Below are 19395 nucleotides of genomic sequence, written 5' to 3'. Positions count from 1 at the left end.
CCTGACAAGCTGCGATTACAGATGTGAGCAACCAGGGCCTGGTTATGTGTGTGTGTGTGTGTGTGTGTGTTTGGTAAAAGTGCATATGTGGGTATCATCGCAAACTACTTGTGAGATAAAAGAATCTGATGACTGGAATTTCCTTCAAAGCAATGTTGGTTTAGGAAGGATGAGTAGGAAGGGGCATCCAGTGTTTGAGGAGAGTGGGGAGGGAAGGAGTGAAGCATGATTGGTTGTGGGTTGAGATGAAGACTGAGAAATACACTGTATGATTCCATCTTTGTATGCTTGGGTTTGGATAGGAAATGTGCTCTTAAAAGCTCATGTGTGAAAGGGTGGGTCCCAAACCTAACAGTGTTCAAAGGCAAGGCTTTGGGATATAGTTGTCTCATGAGGCTTCTGAGCTCATCCATAGACCAATCCATTCAGGGCTTCATACGTTCATAGCATTAGTAAGAAGTGGGGCCTTGTTGAAGAAAGGAAGTCACTGGCAAGGATGTATCTTGTTCCTGTCCCTTCCTGCTTCTTGGCCACCTTGAGGTGAGCAGCCCTGCTCCACTACACCCTTCTTGACATGAGTTTTTAATCTCACCTCAGGCCCAAAGCAATGGGATCAAGTGTGAGCCAAAATAATTCTTTTCCCCTGTAAAGTTCTTTTGTCAGGTATTTGTCACAGAGACCAACAGTCTAATCCAGTGTATCTGCAAATTTTTATGTTTTCATAATAAAACATTTCCAAGGAAAAATACGATAATAGTATATACTTCACATGAATGTTACAAATATAGAATGGAAAACATAAAAAAGTATGATAATGTTGGCTATAACAGGATTTAAAATAGTTATTTTCCCTTTGGTACCCTCCTCCTCCTCCTCCTCCTCCTCCTCCTCCTCCTCTTCCTCCTCCTCCTCCTCCTCCTCCTCCTCCTCCTTCTCCTTCTTCTTCTTCTCCTCTTCTTCTCCTTCTTCTTCTTCTTCTTCCTGGTTGGTCCTGGGGCTTGAACTCTGGGCCTGGACACTGAAACTCAGCTCTTCAGGTCAAGGTTAGTGCTCTACTACTTGAGTCACAATGCCACTTCTGGTTTTCTGCTGGTTTATTGAGACAAGAATCTCACTGACTTTCCTGCCCAGGCTGGCTTTGAACCACAATCCTCAGATCTCAAACTCCTGAATGCTAGGATTACAGGTGTGAGTCACCAGCACCCAGTTTTTTTTTACTATTTCACATTCTCCTCTCTCTCTTTCTCTACCTTTATTTCTAATTCACTATCTCTCCTATTCTTCTCCATTTCTGTCTTCCTCACTCCACACAGGAGGGTTGGTTTCATCAAGAAACAATTATTGTAATACTCTACAGAGGTTGAATTGCTCCTTGTCTTAGCAGGGGTTTATGACAAATCAATCCCTCTTTCCAAAGAAATCAAATGCCAGTAGATTTGACAGCACCTTCAGGAACCAGGAAAACATTAGGCAGTGTGCTGGGGAGGAGAAATTTGGATTTTCTGAGGGAGAAGCCAGCCCAGGCAGCCCCAGAGGCATGAGTGTACGACTTGGAAGGAATCAGGGAACTTTTACAAGCACAAGTGCTGCCACTTAAAGCAGTATGGAGGTTCCTCAAAAGACTTCACATAGAGCTCCCCTATGACCCAGCAATCCCACTTTTGGGCATTTACCCTAATGTTTACAAACAAGACCACACTAAAGCTACCAGCACAACTATGTTTATTGCAGCATTATTTACCATAGCTAAGATATGGAACCAACCCAGATGCCCCTCAGTAGATGAATGGATCAAGAAAATGTGGTATATATACACAATGGAATTCTATGCCTCCATCAGAAAGAATGACATTGCCCCATTTGTTAGGAAATGGAAAAACTTGGAAAAAATTATATTAAGTGAAGTAAGCCAGGCCCAAAGAAACATAGGTCCCATGGTTTCCCTTATTTGTAATATCTAGTATATGTATGAGTCAAGCGGAAAAGGTCAGATAATGTGATGTCAGGAAAATGAACCCTTAGATGTGTATTTTAATGTTTTTTTTCTTTCATGCATGTGTTTCTAACACATTTATAAGATTATCTCTTTGTTGCTTTGTATGTCCCTCCTCCACAGTATAACCCCTGCTTTCACTATATTTGATGTCAGTATAACTTGTGGAGGAGATGGGGAAAAACCAGTTGTTTAAGGATACAGGTGGACCTGTTGCAACAATGAGAAGTACAAGTTGTCATGTCCAAAACGAGCTTTACAACGTTGGTGCGGGGGGGGGGGGGGGGGGGGAAGGAGAAGGATTGGGATTAGGGGGGGAGGGGGGATAATAAAAAAAAAAAAGAAAAAAAAAAAACAAGTGCTGCCACTTGATTATTAGAGAAGGGTTTCAAATGCAACCAAATTAAAAGTGCCACTAACCACTCTCCATAAAAACAAAACCAAACAAAAAACTCCCTTTCAAAACAGAAAAGTTACTTATAAAAGGGTTTCTACCCCTTGAAAGTTTTGGCTGAGCCTTTTATCAGTGCTTCGGTCTCCAATGCATGAGGCATTCCTGCAGAAAAGGGGACAATACAGCCCCAGTTCACCTTCATGTCATCAAGTTTTGCACAGACCTACTCAAAACAAAATGAATAAATCTATGTCAAGGACTTGTCTAGTTGAAGACTCATAAAGACATGGAACTAAATTTAGAGCTGGAACACCATTAGAAATCACCTGGTCCAACTTTTCTTCCTACCTTCCATTTTACAAATGAGAAGGAAGAACTCAAAAGACAACCAAATGACCTGCAGTACAGCGGGCATAGGGGGGCACATCCTGCAGCAGTTTTTGGAACTATGATCCACAGTACTAAACCTAGGACACACAGACACAGACACACAGACACACACAGACACACACACACCAAAGAAACCCAATACTTTTCATATTTTCTATCTTGCTGTATTCCTTTCCATTAAATGTTTTGGCGACAATCTACTAAGTTGATTTTATAACTCACTGGTTATAAGTTAGAAAACACTGTCCTAGAGCATTCATTTTCTTTTTTCCTCTTTATCCCAGGACATTGGGCTCCATATTGGCCCAACCAGCCCATCCTGAGGGCAGAGAAGGTTTTGGCCATAGGAGGCCATGGGAAACAAACTTGTGTGACTCAAGTTAGCTTAACAGAAGGATGGCTCTACAGAGCTAGACATAGTGCAAAACCCAAGCCAAGCCTTCTCTTCTCTAGACTGTAGGCCAAGAGACGAGTGGAGCTGTTGGCGATACATCCTGCAGGTGGGAACTTCCCTCCAAGACCATGTCAATAGGATTGGGCCCTACTTTTCAAGGGGTAGCAGCCACTGTGTCTTTGCAGAAATTTCCAAAGGCTATACATCCTAAGATATAGGTTCGCAAGGATGTTAAAGTAGAAGACTGACTCTGTTCTTAGTTGAAAAGTAGTAACTTTGATCAACTTAGCAATTCAAAGGCTGGCCAAAGTTCCTGGGGTCCTGTGCTCAGCCTCAGGACTGGGGCCACAAGTCCTGAGGGCCCCTGGGAAGGAGATCAAGATCAATCCCTTAATGTGCCCTTGGCATAGTACACCCTCATATTGTTTTATGTTTTGTTTGTCGGTCATGGAGTTTGAACTCTGGGCTTGGGCACTATCCCTGAGCTCTTCAGCTCAAGGCGAGTGCTCTACCATTTGAGCCACAGCATCACTTTCAGCTTTCTAATGGTTTATTGGAGATAAGTCTCACAGGTTTTCTTGCCTGGGCTGGCCTTGAACTGTGATCCTCAGATCTTAGCCTCCTGAGTAACTAGGATTATAAGTGTGAACCACTGACGGCCTGCTTCTAAATCAAATTCTTTTAGTCTTTCTTTTTTGCCATCCTGGCTATTGAACTGAGGGCCTAGGCACTGTCCCTGAGCTTCTTTTGCTCAAGGCTAGCACTCTATCACTTGATCCACAGTGCCACTTCTGCTTTGTCTCTTATCAAATATTCACAAAACAAAACTCCTTTTCAAGAGAAAACTTACTTGGGAAGATGTTTGGACCCCTTGAAACTTATTGCTGCCGGGCGCTGGTGGCTCACGCCTGAAATCCTAGCTACTCAGGAGGCTGAGATCTGAGGATCGCGGTTCAAAGCCAGCCCGGGCAGGAGAGACCGTGAGACTCCTATCTCCAATAAACCACCAGAAAACCGGAAGTGGCGCTGTAGCTTAAGTGGTAGAGCATTCGCCTTGAGCTGAAGAGCTGAGGGACAGCACCCAGGCCGAGTTCAAACCCCACTACCGACAAAAAAAAAAAAAAAAGAAATTTATTGCTATACCTTTTATCAGTTCATCATAGAATTGTCAACAAATAGCAAAATAATGAAAAGGGTATTGAAATATTCTTCTTTAGAGGCTTGAAAAAAGAGCTAATCCTTCATTCATTTTGACAAATAGCAAAATAATGAAAAGGGTATTGAAAGATTCTTCTTTAGAGGCTTGAAAAAGAGCTAATCCTTCATGCACTTTGACATAAGACTTCCATTCCCTAGGTCTGTGAGATAACTTGTGAATGCATGAGCTCTTTTGCTTGTGATAAACTGTTACTAATATCATAGGAAAGATGTAAAACTACCCACTCAAGTAGGATCTCATATCCAGGCTACCTGATAGCTTTCTAAGAGTTTTCTACACTTATCACTAAAATAGCAAGAAATCTGTCTTCTGGGTGGAATATCATTCATTCATCAAACTTGTAAAAGGAAGGAATGTTACAAACATAAGCTGTACTGCCCAATCTATTGATACACTTCCCAAAAATCTGGCTTAATGGCTGTGCATCTTTATGTATCCCTGAATATATGCATGCATCTCACCTTTCACTGATATCCTCCTGTTTACTCAACAAGCTCCATTCTCATGCTTTAGCGCACTCCTTCCCCTGCCCATAGCTTATGATGCTCCTTTCCTAGGCAATACTAGGCTCATTTGACAAAGGCAGTAAAGAATCAGCCTCCAAACCCCTTTTACCTTGAGATGGCACTCCTCTGGGGGCAGCTACCACCATAAAGGGAAGCAAGATCCCCTTAGAGTGAGCTTCAGGTCTGGGGAGCTGCAGTTCCTTATCTACTACTTGGGCAGCAGCCATAAACCCTAGTCCTCTATGATGAAGACCATGGTCCACATGTCCACATCAGGGTCTCCATTCCTAGCCCCTCCTAAACCTCCTAGGTTATATAGGTGACCTCAGAAAATAGCCAGCACTTCTCACTTGTCTCTTGTGATAAGGGGTCTTGCCAGTCCCTTTACTGGCAATAAACCTTTTCTTTTTTTCTTTGTACCTGGATGTCTGCATGGTTTTCTCACAAAGTCTAATATACTCTAACACTTCCAATGTAAGCTCTATTGTTTTTTTTTCTTGATGCTAAAGAATTAACTTATACATAGTGACATACATGGTAAACTTACAGATTTACTTTTTCATTCATAATTTACCTAAAACTAATAAATTGGTAGAATTATATAAAATTTTTTCATATTTGGTTATACAAAAGGGTTTTTCTGTCTTTCCCAGGAAATGAGGCTTGTAGGGCAAATTACATGTTTACAGCTGTTAAAGAAAGGTTTCATGTGCTAGGTCCTGGTGGCTCATGCCTGTAATCCTAACTACTCAGGAAGCTGAGATCTGAGGATCAAGGTTTTAAGCCAGCCTAGGAAACTGTGAGACTTTTTTGGGGTGGGGTCCAGTCATGGGGCCTGAACTCTGGGCCTGGGCGCTGTCCCTCAGCTCTTCAGCTCAAGGCTAGTGCTCTAACATTGAGCCACAGCACCACTTCCAGCTTTTTTCTTTTTGCTTATGTGGTGCTGAGGAATCGAACCCAGGGCCTCAAGCATGCAAGGCAAGCGCTCTACCACTGAGCCACCTTCCCAGCCCCAACTGTGAGACTCTTATCTCCAACAAACTACTCCAAGAAGCTTGAAGTGACACTGTGGCTAAAGTGGTAGTGTGCTAGCCTTGAGCAAAAGAAGCTTAGGGACAGTGCCCAGGCCCAAGTCCAAATCCCAAGAGCAAAAAAAAAAAAAAAAAACAGAAAAGAAAAAGAAAGGTTTCATGCATGATTTAAAAATGGTTCTTTTCTAGGCTAGCATTCTTAGCCTGCATTCTTAGCCTCTCAGGAGGTTGAGATCTAAGGGTTATGGTTTGTAACCTGCCTGGATAGAAAAGTCTGAGAGATTCATATTTCCAATTAACTACCAAAAAAAATTTGGAAATGAAGTTGTGGTTCAGGGAGTATAGGGCCAGAATTGAACAACCAAAAAAACAAACCCCACTCAGTAACACTACCCAGACCCTAAGCTCAAGCCCAATGACCACTGGAAAAGAAAAAGTATTTCATTCCTAGTAAACCTAATTAAACGTTTAATGCGCATTTGTTGTTTAATTTTAAATTCAACTCACTCACTACATAGGAACTCAAACCTCATCATCTAATTTTCTGCTTATTATGACCCTTCTATTCCTACCTTACTTATACTAATCATGGTTATAGTCCCTCCCTGTCAAATAGTGACAGGGAATAGCAGACTAGGATCTGTATTCCCATTCAATGAGAAGGTCTGCCTTCCTGTTACTGAGTTCTAGAAAATGAACCATAGATCCAGGGTGGATGGTCTCCTATCTCGGGAATCTACCAAGCCCTGGGACTGCCTCTTTGTTTCTGAGAGGGATTCTCACCTCCTTGGCTCTTCATGAGCTGCATACATGCACTTTGATACTCTGACTAAGGATTGTGCCTGCCAGTCCTTGAATGCACAGCAGACTATGACCAAGTCTCCTTTGACCTGCTCTATCATTTTCTATGTAGTTCTCCAAACTGAAAATTATTATGTACTTTTGAAAGGTAACCATATATTCTGTAGAATACCATTGTAGTCCAAAACAGTTTTCCATGCAGATGACAAAAGAAAACAACTCAGCCATTCATCACATTTTCATTGGAACAGATGACAATGCCCATTAATACATTATCTTCACTGTGAATAAATGAAAAGCAAACAGAAAATTATGTTGGAGTTTTTTTACATCAGCCATGAATAAGAAAGCAGAATAGGTACAAAGTTCTGAGTTTTATAAGTAACAATTAACATACACACAAATGCATACACACACACACACACACACACACACACACCACATAAACAGAAAAGGCCAGATGTAGTGCTGTGGCTCAAGTGGCAGAGTGCTAGCCTTGAGCAAAAGAAGCACAGGGACAGTGCCTAGGCCCTGAGTTCAAGCCCCAAAATTGCCACAAGGCTCTATGTTTTATCCATAACAACACACACACACACACACACACACACACACACACACACACACACACACACACACAAATCTTTGTCATGTAGAACAGCATTTTATAAGGAAGTCCAATCACTGCACATTAAAGCAGTTACAAACTTGTCATAGTGCCAGGGAATAATCCCTTTCCAAAAGTAAACCATGTCCTTACACTATGCAGATTGTCAAAAACCTTGGAATCTTTTTCACAGTAAATAGCATTTGAAATAAAGAAAGAATTTCACATTCAAAATTACGCTCTTGTGACTCACACATGTAATCCTAGCTACTCAGCAGGTTGAGATCTGAGGATTCTGATCTCCAACAAACTACTCAGAAATTCAGAAGTAGACCTAGGCTCAAGGGGTAGAGCATTAGCCTTGAGCAAAAGAACTCAGAATCAGTGCCCAAGACCTGAATTCAAGACACAGAACCTGCACTAAATACATACATACATACATACATACATACATACATAATGCAGAGTCCTTGGGGATGAGTCTATACGTCATAGAATTGTACACAAATTGCATATAGGAAAGGGGGTATAGAAAGATTCTTTTTTACAGCACTGACATGAGACTTCTATCCCTTACTGCTGTGAGACAGATTGTTTATGAATGACCTATTGTGCTTATGATAATTTGTTACTACAGTCATAGAAAAGTTAAACTACACTTTTGAATAAGCTCTCATACATAGAACGTCTAATAGCATTTTTAAGGTGGTCAAATCACATTTTATTAAAGTACCCATAAACTCTAAGTGACCCCTGTTATCTAAAATAACATGGTCATTGTTGCTATGAGAAGTCTCTAGCAGACTCACACCCCTCTCAAAGAGAGTGTGTTATTCGCTCTTCTATTGCTATAGCTAAATTCCACATCCTATGTAATTTATAAAGAAACCTTTATTCAGCTTATGATTCTAGAGGTCTGGAGGTCCAAGGAGAGTGGCAGAATCTGGTGAACTCTTTGTTGCTGGTAAGAATGACTGCTGGGTTCAGAGGTAGTTTAGGGTATCATGTAGAGATACAAGATTGCTAACTTGACTGCCTCTTAGACTATCTAATAGCATTCTAAGAGTTTTCTTCACAACTCCCTAAAATAGCACAAAGTCTGTCTTTTGACTACGTTCTCATTTATTCACCTAACTTGGAAAAGAGAGGAATGCTACAGAGATAACCTCCATTTTCCAACCTCTGATAGATTTCCCAGGAAAATCTGGCCTAATGTCTTTGTGTCTTTATGTACATGTACATATACATATTCACATGCATCTGACCTTTTCCTGACATCGTCCAATGTAGCTTCTGTTGGTACACTTTTCTCCATGCTACAAAATTAAAATATACATAACCAAATACCAGACAAATCCATGTTTACTTTTCATTCAAGTTAGCTACAATATACCCGAAACTAATATATTGGTAGAACTGGATAGTTTGTACATATTTAGTCATATGAGAAAGGGTATTTCTTTTTTCCCTAGAAAAAGGCTTCTAGGAAAACTTACATGTTTACAGCTGCTAAAGACTGGTTTCTAGCTGGGCACTGTAAGGTCTAAGTAGGTAGGTTTCATTAGGTAGCTGATGAAGAGAACACCATGGCTATTCAGGCAGGAAAAATATTTACTGAACTATTGCCCCTGCCATGCATGTGGAAAGGCATGGCCAAAAAAGGGAAAACCCACCCCCAGGCCAGCACTTTTCTAGGCCAGGGACAGGAAAAGGTATGTCCAGGTGGGAGAAAGATGTGGCCACATTGGATCTGGATATGACTTCTGGGCCTGGGACCCTCCAATAGTCAGATGGGAGGCGTGACCAGAGGCAGCCTAGGATGTAACCTAGCAGCAGGGGGAGATGAGTGCTTCCAGGTGTGCCAGTTACCTAGGTAACACAAGTCATAGGTAGACACTTAGCCAAGAGGTAGAGTGGTGTCTGCACAGGGCCTGCATGGCCTGGGGCAGACCTTACAGGCACCAGTGCTTCATACCTATAATGCCTGCTTGTCAGGAGGCTGATATTTGAGGATTGTGGTTTGAAGCCAGATGGAGTAGAAAAGTCTGTGAGACGCTTATTATCAATATATTACTCAAAAAAGCCAGAAGTGGCACTGAGGCTCAAGTGGCAGAGTGCTAACCTTGAGCACAAAGAGGTTCCCCTAAACCTAAGCACCCAGGCTGAGTTCAAACTCTGGAACTGGCAAAAAAAATTGTTCTTTCCTAGGCCAGGTGCCTGTGGTTCAGGGCTGCTCAGGTAGCCCAGATTACTTATCTGAGGATCACTTGTAACCAGCATGGTCCAAAAGAGTCCATGAGACTCATATGTCCAATTAACTACCGAAAAAGTTAAAAAACAGTTTATGGGTCAAGTGGTAGAGTGCCAGTCTTGAGCAAAAAAGCTCAAGGACAGTGCTCAGGACCTGAACTGAAGCTCAAGGACTGTTTCTCATGTTCTCTCTATTCCCTCTTTAATTACACAAATTAAGGATGACTTTCCTGCCTGTCAGATAGGCTAGAAGCCTGTCAGGCTAGAAGCAATGTAATGGTGGGTGGGCCTTCAAGGCTACTGAGTCCTAGAGAATGAAGCATTGGTCCAGGGTTGATGAGCTCCATTCTCCTGGATTCTACACAATACTGGGACTACTTCCTTGATTCTGATTCTGAGAGGGATTCTCACCTGCCTGGGCTCTTCATAAGCTAAATACATGCACTTTTATATTCTAAGAATTGTGGATGCCAGTCCTTGAATTCACAGCAGACCATGACCAAGTCTCTTTTGACCTACTCTATCATTTTCTATTTAGTTTCAAATCTGAAAATTATTCCATCCAGTTTTCGATATATCCTCATGTATTCTGTCAATTGTCATCATATTCCAAAATGGTTTACCATGCAGATGACAAAAGAAAACAACTCATGCAGTAGTCACATTTTCATTGCCATGGATGACACCCTCTGTTAATGTATCTTTGTCACTGCTAACATGAAAAGCAGAAAATGTTGAAATCACACTGTTTCACTACAGTGCTGACTATTGAAAACATGGCCTGGGCATGCTAGACCATTAGGCGTGCTCAGTCTCTTAAGCTAAATTTCTAGCTCTTCTATCTCCAAACTACCTCTTACAAGTACTCTGTTTGACCTCAGATCCCTGGAATGGCTACGTGCTCAATTTCAAGTCACACTTTTTGTATGATCTCCCTTGTGAGAGCCTGAAACTCCAACCTGTGAGACCCTGAAAAAATTGGGAGTTGGAATGACTTCTCTCCATACACTCTGGGAATGCTGAGAGTTTTTCTGGAATGGTCAATCAGTCCTGGCTTAATGGGAACTCAGTTTCCATCCTAAAGTGCGTGGGAACCTAAGGGTAGACTTAGGTTTATGCAAATTAAAGGTCATTTACTGTTTAGCTCTCCTCAGAATAATAAAGTCTCCTACCACTTTTATATAAAATATTGTCACAGGTTGAAGTATATTCCTTCCTTGCACAAGACCAAAAAAACCTTAGCTAATAGAACCTTAGGATCTGTTGCCAATGGAAGGCTACAGGTCCCCTGCTAGCCCAGGTCTCAGTAGAATGGTCCAATCTCTGTTATTGTGTTGCTCCTGATAGTGGTGAATTAAGCACGCTATGCTTTCATCATAATCTGAGATGGATGGGCATGCCTGTATCATATCTGTATCATATCTGTAACCATATCTACTCAGAGGATGAGACTATAAAGGATGTAAGGTATATTAAATACGTAGGAAGAAATGGACTGGATCTGGACTACATGTAGAGTGGCTGGTGTTGAACTACGAATCTAAAATAAACAAACTTCAGGAATCTCAGACCATTTTAGCCAAATACCTTGGTTACAATGCTAGATAACTAGTTTACATGGACACCAACATATACACATAGGTGTGCCCTTGCGCACATGCACACACACACATATACACACACTGTACACATCAGGTTTCACAGTGCGCAAAATGAAGAGGGGCCATAGGCTTTTGGAATTCCAGCAGTAAGATGACATTATTTTAGCCAATATTTTAGAACCACCTGGTCAGTGTTAGAATAGGCAACCCTAATGGAAAAAGGCAAAACTCAAGACCCCAAATTTTTGAAAAGAATATTGTTAGGTAAACTAAATAATCAGCTGAGGAAAGAGAAAGCAGCACATGGTATTCAGGCAAGGGAAATATTTTCTGCAGGCTGCCTCTGGTCAAGTCAGAAGCCCATATAATGTGGGGGGGGGGGGGGGGAGGGAGAAGGGAAAGGATCGTACTGTATCCAGGCCAGGAGTTATCAAGGCCAAGGACGGGAGAAGGTGTGGTCACACAGGATGTGGATATGACCTCAGGAATGGGGTGGGGGGGTGACTGCCTCCAAGTGTGCCAGTTACCTAGGTGATGCAGGTAATTGGGTGGAGACTTAATCAAGAGGAGGGAAGAGTCTGCTCCATCTCCCCAGGGTGGACCTTACAAATACATTTAGATATCTTTGCTAAGAAAGCACATCAGATGGTTGGGCCTCAGTTCCCAGGACTTGTGAAAAGAGGCAGCAACTTATTAGCAAGGCACATTAGAATAAATGGGTGGGTGAGTAGTAAGCTTGGTGGGAGGGTGTCAGATGAGACCAAACCTTTAACCCACCACATGGCTAAGATGGCAAACTCAAGATGGTGAATTTCTGAACAAGTCATGATGGTAAGAAAACTTGGTAGAGCTTTCTTGAATAAGCAAGGAAGCACAGACAAAGCAGCAGAAAGGAAGGGGCACACTCTAACAGAGTGTGGGTGCTCTCAAAGAAAGACAGAGAAAGAGAGGTTGAACTATAAGACAAGGAAAGTTACCTTTCTAGAGATGGCTGGGAGGCAGAGGTGAAGAGCTTAGTGAGACAGAGGTCAGGTAAAGAAACATATGGAAACTCTAACAATTTTCAAACCTAGAGTGGCTAGCCTTTGCGAGGGAACCTAGAGCAGGGTCCCTGGGTCATGGCCTGGGTCACACTCTTTATGACACAAGCCAAAAGATTGGAGAAAAGAGGAAGAGGGAAAGAGAAAGAAAGAGAGAAGGATATTGTGCATGATTGGCAGAGAGAGAGCAAAGAGAGCCTGAAAGTAAACAGACTTCTGACCATTTATCATTTTAGTTGGAAAAACTGTATATAATCTGTGAATGGCATAAAAATTTAGGCACTTTCCAGGGAGTGTAGGGGGGCATTTCAAAGGTGTTTCTGGCTTGGGCATGACTCACAGCACCCCTTTAAAAGCACAGGAGAGTGAAGGAGAGCTGATCAGGCAGAAGCAGTGTCCCGACTTTCACTCTAGAAAGACATGGCCAAGCTTCCCAAACCAAGCATCCTTGGATCCAGAGGTGAGTGGCCTTTCAGCTAAAGGTCAAGTGAATTCTCTGGCAGGGCACCATGTCTGGAGAGTGAGCAACAGAGAATCTGTAGAGAGTAGTTTCACTCACCAGAGTAGATAAGTGGTATGGATAGGGATGTGGAGGCTAGCAATGGTATTAGCGAAAAGTCTTGAGTGGTGTCTCATGGCAGTTCAGTTTATGGAAAGGGGGATGGTCACTAATGGAAAAAGTGGAAGGAATTGTGTCATTCCTGACTCAAAAACCCCATCTGAGTCAGGACACCATTTGCAAGGTATACTAAATAGGGAGGTTTCATTAGGTAGCTGAGGAAGAGACCACCACGTGGTATTCAGGCAGGAAAAGAAGTGTATTTACCAAACTGCTGCCCCTGCAGTGTATGGTGGAGAGGCATGGCCAAAAGGGGCAACCCACTCCCTGGCCAAGACTCATCTAGGTCCGTGATGGGAAGAATTGTGGCCACACTGGATTCATATGTGATCTCAGGGCCTGAGACCTTCCCCTGGTCTGATGGGAAGCATGACCCGGGATGGGGCGGGGGGTGAGGGGGTGGGAGAGGGCATTGGGGAAAGCACCTTGGAAAGTGGATATGACTGCTTCCAGGTGTGCCAAGTAACAGATACTGGGCATAAATTTACCAAGAGGTAAGGGATATCTGCATAGGGCCTGCATGGCCCGGGGAAGACCTTACAGTGGATAGCAATATGAAGCTACCCAGACTGGAATATCTTGGCCTGGTCATCTGCAATTGGCCAGCAAAATGCTGGGCTGAAAATGGGCTAAAGAGTTAACACATCAGTTGTGAATAATAAAGCAGAATAGGTACAAGGCTAAGTTTTAACCATAATAACATACACACACACACACACACACACACACACACACACACACACACACACTAATTGGAAACATGATTTTATTAGGAAATCCAGTCACTGCAGTTTCAAGCAAGTATAATCTTGTCATAGTGCCAGGGATGGATCCCTTTATCCAAAGTAAGCCATGTTCATGTTGTCAGAAACCTTGGACTGAGACTAATAGAAATTACCTTTCAAAATGTGGGAAAAAAATGTCCTCTACAAAATAAGGCAGATCTATAGGATGAGTATACACATCATAGAATAATTGTGGACAAACAGCAAAACAGGGGAAAGGTATCTAGAAGAATTATTCAAAGGTCTGAAAAAGAGCCAATCCTGCAGGCACTTTGACCTGACAATTCTGTCCCTTAGAGCTGTGAGATAAATAGTAAGTGTGCTACTTTGTTTTTGCTTTTGTTTTAGTCGGTGGTCTAGTGGAACTTATTGCCTGCAGGCTGTCCTTGAGCTTTTATGCTGAAGGCTAGTGCTCTACCCCTTACCCATACAAACTAGTGGTCTTTAAGGAATGTCTTCAACTCCCAGTGCCTTTTGTTTGCAGCCCAATGATAAATTTATTGTATAGAATACAGAAAGCAAAGTAAGACACTGCTTTAAAAACCAAGGGTTGGGGGCTGGGAAAGTGGCTCAGTGGTAGAGCGCTTGCCTTGCATGCTTGAGGCCCTGGGTTCGATTCCTCAGCACCACATAAGCAAAAAAGAAAAAAGCTGGAAGTGGTGCTGTGACTCAAGTGGTAGAGCACTAGCCTTGAGCTGAAGAGCTGAGGGACAACGCCCAGGCCCAGAGTTCAGGCCCCGCGACTGGACCCAAAAAAAACAAACAAACCAAGGGTTGGAATTGGGGGGCCAGGATGGCGATGGTAAGAAAACACCACACCTCTCTCCAACCCAATAGAAAGTTCAAGTTCCAATGCTGAATTTCCCCAAGAGACAGACAACAGCAAAAAGACAAACACCCAGAGAAAAATAGGAGGTTAAAAAAAAAAAAGAGAGAAAGAAAAGGAAGAATTTCAGAATGGAAAAGAACAAAGACCCTTCCCCCAGCTCTTGTTGGCAGCACAGCAACGCACCAAACCATAGCCAGTCTGGCCCAGCAGGGGCTACCAGAGACCTCATTTCCATAGGGGGTCATCTGCAGATCTCCAGCACAGAAAACACAAGGTGCCAGTGTCAGACCTGCTGATTGCAAACAGAGAAACCTCGGAGCATGGAACCTGCACAAAGATCCCTCCCCTACCCCTCACTGACAGAGCAGCACTGCTCCATCCTGCCAAAGCCACTTGGTCCCACAGACTTGGGGGGGCGAACCCCAGAACTGCAGGGGTCTGCCCACAGAACGCCAGTGCAAAAGACTCCCAAGGTGCTGGTGCTGACCCAGAGAGTGCAAACAGAGACAGAAAGCTCAGAGCTCAGAACCTGAGGGAAGACCCCTCCCCCACCCTTTGGCCAGAGGCCAGTGCAAAAATGGCCTTTGCCACCAACCTGGACAGCATCAACAGAAGCAGAGATGGGGAGAAACACTGACCCAGAGTGGCCACCACCCAGCCCAGCTCAGAAGCATCTTAACCGAACACAGAGCACAGTGGCAAACAGCGACCTGCATCACCTAGAAACAGCGATCTGCCACAGCAAGAGTTCCCAACTATCTCCAGGGACAGTGCAAAGGGAGACCAGTACTGGCGGTAACCCCCAGAGCGTGACCCAGACCCCTGCCCCAACACCTGGACTACAGGTCCCACTAAAACTTGGAACTGTATAAGTGCCCCACCAGCACGTGGAGCACATCCACCCCACAAGGATAGATCAAGAGTATCCCTGAATGGGAGCTTAAACATTCAAGCTGGGAACAGCACCCACAGGCCACAACAGCCAGCAGTGGAAGAAATCCAAACTGCATACCCCAGGCTGCATACCCCAGGCAGGATACCTACCAGCACAGTTCCAACCGGCATGCCCCAGGCAGAGGACTAGGAGCCAGGGCCAGGCCTGGGGATCAGGTGCCTGAGCTGCACAAACCACTCACCCTAATTGAAGTCAGAAACTGAGCACATACCTCAGCAGAAGGAGGAAAGCAGGGAACCACACCCCCTGGGAATTGTGCCCATGATGACAAAAGACCTGTGTGTCCAGGGCAGGAGAACCAGAAGCCCAAACCCCACCAGAACCTCACCTATATATCCCAGGCTGGGGATTGGACAGCTCAGGCTGCCAACAACTGATTATAGTCAGGAACTCATAGCAGACTCCAGCAACTGGAAGAGTACATCCAGCACACCCAATCTCACCAAGAGCATCTGTAAGAGTAAGCAGGAGCAGTCTTGGCTGCTCAGTCCTCGGCTAAAGGTGGGGACTTCCAGTGAATCTACAGCAGACAGCTGAGAGCCCTATATGGGTCAATCTAGGAGCTGGGGGTCGACCTCTCCCCCAACAGAACCAAGACCAGATAAACACTGACTCAGCCAACCCAGGGCTGAAAGCGAGCTTCATCAGTTGATCCAGGAACCAACCCAGAACCAAGCAAAGGCATCCACCTATTGACCAAAACAGTTAGAATTTCAGATTAGTCTCCAATAATCCTTGAATCCCCATGTGAAAATCAGAAAGAAAAATTACAAGATTTATCAACACCCAGGATACCAAGCTACCCCTAAAAGCCAACAGCCATCCAGGGGAGAGCCCCAGTGGAACAAAAGCAGGAATGGAAGACAGATGCTACATCCAAGAGATGCTGGAGGCAATGACTCAAGAATTTTAAAGTGAGAAATAGATCAGAAATTTAAAGAACACAGAAACAAACTATCAAAAGAGATACAGGATTTCAAACAGGGGATGTATGCAAAAATAGATCCAGTACACACTTCATGGAGAGGTGAGATTAATACCCTGAGAACCAACATAGAATCCATCAATGGATCAATTTCCTCCATGCAAACCACAATGGAAGCCATAGTTAACAAAGTGAATGAAATGAAATTTAGAGTGTCAGATATGGAAGAACAAATGCAGAAACTGGAAAAAAAAAGTCACAGATATGGAAAAATCACTTACATTATGCAAAAAGGAAATCCAAGAGCAAACAGACAGTGCCAAGAAATTTAACTTTCATATAACTGGAATGACAAAGGTGAAGAATATCAAAGCAAGGGAATGCAATACCTATTTAGCAAGATTATCAATGAACATTTCCCCCATCTTAAAGGAGAAAATCTTACCTACATAACAGAAGCATATAGAACACCTAACAAGCAGGATCCCAGAAGAATCACTTCTAGACACATTACAGTAAAAATGATAGGTCTGAATAATAAAGAAACAATCCTGCATGTAATAAAAACAAAGAAGGAGCTATACTATAATAGGAAAAAAATCAGAAGCACTGCAGATCTCTCTACAAAGACACTGAATGCAAGAAAGGCCTGGGAAAGTACGATCTGAGCCCTGAGAACTAATAATTGCCAACCCTTACTGATATACCCAGCAAAGCTAGCATTCATATTCGATGGAAAAACTAAAATTTTTGATAGTAACTAAAAACTAAATGCATTCATAAACAATAAGCCAGAATTGCAAAGAATATTAAGAGGGGGAGTACAACCTGAAGAAAGCAGTCAAGAACAGGAATCCACATTAGACAGGTATCACTAGAAGGAAGGAAGGAAGGAAGAAGGAAGGAAATAGAGACAGACCAAGTAAATAATCTCATGTTGCAATTGAAACTGCTAGAAAAGCATGAAAAAATTGCACCTAAAGTTACTAGACAGAACCAGATAACCAAATTAAGAGCTGAAATCAATGAGATAGTGTCTGAGAAAAATATAAATAAAATTAATAAAACAAAAAGCTGTTTTTGAAAACATTAATAAAATTGATGGACCTTTTGCAAGATTAAATTAAAAAAGAAAAGAGGAAACACAAATCAATGAGATCAGGGATGCCAGGAAGAAAAATTATAACAAATATCCAAGACATCCAAACAATTATAAAGAACTATTTCCAGAAACTATACTCTCTAAAGAAAGAAAATCTAGCAGAAATGGATGAATTTTTAGAGAAATACAAGTTGCCCAAACTGAACCAAGAATAAATAAATCAATTAAATAAGCCAATAACAATGAGATACAATGAGACAGAAGTAACAATCAGAAGTCTTCCAACAAGAAAAAGCCCAGGACCAGATGGATTAACTAAGGAATTCTCTAAGACCTCTAAAGAGAAACTAATATCCATATTTCTGATTCTTCCGAGAAATAGAAATAGAGGAAGCTATCCCAAACTCATTCTATGATCCAATATCACACTCATCCCTGAACCATGCAAAGACCCAACAAAAATAGAGAACTACAGACCAATCTCCTTGATGAACACAGTTTCAAAGATCCTTAACAAAATTCTAGCAACAGAATCCAGAAACACATCAAAAAAATCATACATTACGACCAAGTAGGCTTCATCCCAGAGATTCAGGGATGGTTTAACATACGTAAATCAATAAATTTAATCCATCACATCAACAGATTCAAGGTCAAGAACCACATGATTATCTCCATTGATGCAGAAAAGTTTTTTAACAATTTACAATATTCATTCATGTTAAAAGCTCTGGAGAAAATAGGAATAGAAGGAACATTCCTTAAAACAATAAAAACCATATGTGACAGACCAATAGGCAATATTATAATTAATGGGGAAAAACTACAAACAATTCTCTTAAAATCAGGATCAAGGCAAGGATGCCCACTCTTACCACTCCTCTACAATATAGTTTTGGAATCCTTAGGCAGAGCAATAAGGCAAGAAAAAGACATTAAATTGATCCACATAGGGGACGAAGAAGTTAAACTGTCCCTTTTTGCAGATGACATGATACTATACCTCTGTGATCCCAAAACTCAAACCCCAAACACTTAAGAACTTATAAACCACTTCAGCAAAGTAGCAAGATACAAAATCAGCCCACAAAAATCAGTTGCCTTTCTGTACACCAACAATGTACAACAGAAAGGGAACTCAAGGAAACAACCCCATTCACAAACCTCAAAAAATAAAATATTTAGTAATTAACCTAGCCAAAGATGTAAAAGAACTGTTTAAAGAAAACTATAAAAGCTTAAAGAAAGAAATTATAAAGGACACCAGGAAATGGAAAGACCTTCCATGTTCTTGGATAGACAGACAATATAGTGAAAAGGGTCATACTGCCAAAATTAATATACATATTCAACGCAATTCTTATTAAAATCCCAATGACATTCATTACTGAAATACAGAAAACAGTCCAAAAATTCATATGTAACAACAAAAGACCTAGAATAGCCAAAACAATTCTAGGCAAAAAAGAAGGTATCTTGATGCCAGACTTCAAACTCTACTATAGCGCCATAATAACAAAGACAGCTTGGTACTGGCACAAAAACAGATCTGATGACCAATAGAATAGAATAGAAGATCCAGGGCTGGGAAGGTGGCTCCGTAGTAAAGTGCTTGCCTTGTATGCATGAGGCCCTGGGTTCGATTCCTCAGCACCACATAAGCAGAAGAAGAAGAAAAAAAGCCCTAAATGGAGCTGTGGCTCTCAAGTGGTAGAGCACTAGCCTTGAGCTGAAGAGCTAAAGGCCCAGGCCCAGAGTGGACAGTGCCCAGGCCCAGAGTTCAGGCCCCATGACAGACAAAAAAAAAAAAAATAGAAGATCCAGAAATAAAACCACACACCTGCAGTCAGCTTATTTTTGACAAAGGAGCCAAAGACATACAGTGGAAGAAACACAACCTCTTCAACTACTGGTGCTGGGAAAACTGGGCGGCCACATGCAGAAAACTAAAAGTGGA

This window comes from Dipodomys spectabilis, unplaced genomic scaffold (genome assembly GCF_019054845.1).
Source record: "Dipodomys spectabilis isolate Male_0828 unplaced genomic scaffold, ASM1905484v1 ptg000095l, whole genome shotgun sequence".
NCBI lineage: Eukaryota > Metazoa > Chordata > Mammalia > Rodentia > Heteromyidae > Dipodomys > Dipodomys spectabilis.
The sequence above is the reverse complement of the archived record's forward strand: the minus strand, read 5'-3'. Positions refer to the sequence as shown.